The following is a 3,575-nucleotide window of genomic DNA, read 5'->3' as shown; positions in this document are numbered from 1 at the left end:
CCCCAGGTTTCTTTCTCTATTTCTTTCTCACTCTCTTACTCTCCTAGAAAACCCTCTGACATCCCCTTTCCTGTTTTCCTTTGCTCTATTTTCTGTTTTATTTTTTAGGTCACCACGCCTGAGCTTCCTTTTTGTTGAAATATTTTAACCTATGCTATCCAGAATATGGTGGGAGAGTGTCCTAAACAATGTACTTAATCAACTCAGAAAAATAATAAATATATTTACACTAGGGGCCCAGTACACGAATCCATACACCTTCAAAGGAACTGTTGGTCATGATGCTGTGGTGGGCACAGGGGTGGGTCTTGGCCCACTGTCAGCACTCCCGCCTGGCCCCATTTGCCATGCTCCCCCACAGATCCCCTGTCTGCTGGCAGCCCTGCTCCTGCTGCCACTGCTCCCATGCACTGATGGTACAGAGTGATTGGGGCTGGTGCCATCCGTGGGTGTGAGTGGGGCTGGCTGCTCGCTCTGGCAGCAGGTGTGAGTACCCGGGTGGATCATGATGCATGGGAGCAAAGAATTTTCAGTGACCACCAGAGGCTTATCCTGATGACAGTGACTGACCAACTGCCTTGGTCTGGCAAATCCCCTCCCCACTTACTCCACCCCCCTGCTGCCCACCATGTTCTATTCTCTGCTGCTTGCTGCTGATGTCTGCCATGTTTGGCATGCACCTCCTTCTGATAGCACATGTTATAGCAACCAGTTGTTCAGTTGTTTGATTATTCCACTGTTTGGTCTATTTGCATATTAGGGTTTTATATAGATATACTAGAGGACTGGTGCACAAAATTTGTGCATGGGGGTGGGGTGGGGAGGGTGTCCCTCAGCTCTGCCTGTACCCTTTCCAATTTGGGACCCCTTGAAGGCTCAGACATCCCTCTCACAATCCAGGACTGCTGGCTCCCAACCGCTCGCCTACCTGCGAGCCTGATCTCCTCCTAACCACTCCCCTGCCAGCCTGATTGATGCCTAACAGCTTCTTTACTGGCCCAATTGCCCCTAATACCCTCCCCTGCTGGCCTGGTTGCCCCTAACTGCCTCCTCTGCTGACCTTGTCTCTCTTAACTGTCCTCCCCTGCAAGCCTGGTTGCCCCAAACTGCCTAGCTTGGTGGCCATATTGTGGTGGCCATCTTGTATCCACATGGGGTGGCCATCTTGTGTGTTGGAGTGATGGTCAATTTGCATATTACCTCTTTATTATATAGGATGGTCATCCTGTCTAGGTTTCATTCGTGAGGGCTTCATGATAACATAAAATGATTGTATACATTGAAACTGCATGTCAGCACTTTAAGACTTCTTCATCAGTGACAAAAAATACTTTTTAATACTAGATATATACATTATCTAGTACTCAGCTATTATGGTAGCAAATAAGAATGTCAAAATTTACTCAGCATTCTCAGGGGACTATTGAGGGTAACTTGTGATGGATATTAAGACACATTCCCTTGAATAAGCTCTGGAGTACTAAAGAAAGATAGTTAAAATAAAATAATTATAAAAGTAAAAAGTTATACCATATGCCCTATAACAAAATTATTTTATCCAGGGGCATTGTATTTTTTAAAATACATTTTTTATTGATTTTCTTTTACAGAGAGGAAGGGAGAGGGATAGAGAGTTAGAAAAATCGATGAGAGAGAAACATCGATCAGCTGCCTCCTGCACACCCACCACTGGGGATGTGCCCACAACCAAGGTACATGCCCTTGACCGGAAACGACCCTGAGACCTTTCAGTCCACAGGCCAATGCTCTATTCACTGAGCCAAACCATCTAGGGCCAGGGCATTATATTTTATGAATAAACATTTCTTTCTCAAACAGCTCTAGCATTTTGTACGAACTATATGCTTTGAGGTGACACAAGGGAAAGAGTTTCAACAATGTCATAAAAGCAAGAAGTAATCAGTGACAATAAAAGTTTTGAAAGCCTCAGTTGTTCAGGCTCTTGAATCTGGTATCCCATAGAGGACCCCCAAAGAGCACAGAGGCATCCAGAACCAGACCTAAAATAGCTGGCTTACTGTGAATATCACTGGTCTTCATTGTTATACTCTAGTATTGTGAAAAGTTTCTATGTGTAGATTCATTCCATGTGTAAGTACTATTTTAATGAGAAAAATTGTGTGTGGTAAACTACCTCTCTATTACAGTGGAACTGACCATTTATAAGTCAATTGTAGTCCAGAAATTTATTTGTAAATCACATATTTTGGAACACATTTTTCTGGTTTTACCCATTCTGTAGTTCAAAACCAGCCTAAACCAAACACTTCCCTTAGAAATAATTTATTTGAAATACTGTACCCAATAAACTGTTCTATATGCCTTAATCATGGTCCAACAATAACCTTGTGGAATGTGTACTCAGAGTGCAAACTTGGAGTGCTGAAAGAGGTGCCCCTGCTGGTGACTGTACACCCTGTACCTTTCATTCAAACAAATGATAATACATGAAGGTTAAAATATCTTAGCATTTTCATCTCTACTGACTCACATGCCAGGAAAATAATATGTCAGTGTGAAGAGATACTAGGGAGAAAGAGTCATTTTATAGATTAATATACTTTTTTTTTTTAATTTATACCACCTTAAAAGCATCCTGGAACTTGCCCACTCCTGGCATTTGTGAGGTCAAGAGTACAAATGAAATCCCATAGCCTTTCCAAGCTCTATTTACCACCCAAAAGGGTCTTATATAAATGTATTTGGGTAAATTAAGCAGCCACATAGCTATTTTGGCAGAATTAGAAATCAGGTTCCTGTTTGAATGCCTTTGCTCAATTCACGCTGCTTATTCCTGTCTCTCAGACTCTTTAGCATGACTGTGTTACCAGGAATACATATATATGTTTCCTTTTCACAGAACATAAGTCCCTAGTAGAATTATTTTAAATTAAATTTTATTGGGGTGACATTGGTCAACATGAACATAAAGGTTTCATGTACGGATTTCTAAGTTACCAAATCTGTATATAGCACCAGGTGCCCACAACTCAAAGTCAAATCTTCTCCTGTTACTTCATATTAGGACTCCCCTTCTCACTTATAAACACAAATAGCAGTGTGATGGTTGCCAGAGGGGGGGCATAATGGTATTTTATCTCAAGCTACTACATACCAGTTAAATTTCATAAGTTAGCTCATTAAAATACATTTTTTTTAAAAATAGAATAAGCATTTTTAAAAGATAGAAACCAATTGTCCAATTTATTGCCTATAAAATATATATGCATTTATTCTAAACTAGAGGCCCAGTGCACAAATTTGTGCATGGGTGGGGTCTGGCTGGCCCACCCCAATCGGGTCTGATAGGGGCTGAGCTGGTGGAAGGAAGGGACCAAGGGAGGTTGGCTGGCAGGCCCCATCCCTGATCAGGCTGATTGGCTGACTGCAATGGGCATCCTGGTATTCCAGTCGCTGACTTTTTTATATATATGCAGATTCAAAATTATATAGAAATGTGATGAAATCATTGAGGTTATTTTTAATAATTGTGTAGTGAGATGGAAGTGACAACCATACTTAATATTGTGGGAAGAAAGAAATTTGAGAGGGAA

The sequence above is a fragment of the Pipistrellus kuhlii genome, unplaced genomic scaffold (genome assembly GCF_014108245.1).
Source record: "Pipistrellus kuhlii isolate mPipKuh1 unplaced genomic scaffold, mPipKuh1.p scaffold_m20_p_1, whole genome shotgun sequence".
In the NCBI taxonomy this organism is placed as follows: domain Eukaryota; kingdom Metazoa; phylum Chordata; class Mammalia; order Chiroptera; family Vespertilionidae; genus Pipistrellus; species Pipistrellus kuhlii.
The sequence above is the reverse complement of the archived record's forward strand: the minus strand, read 5'-3'. Positions refer to the sequence as shown.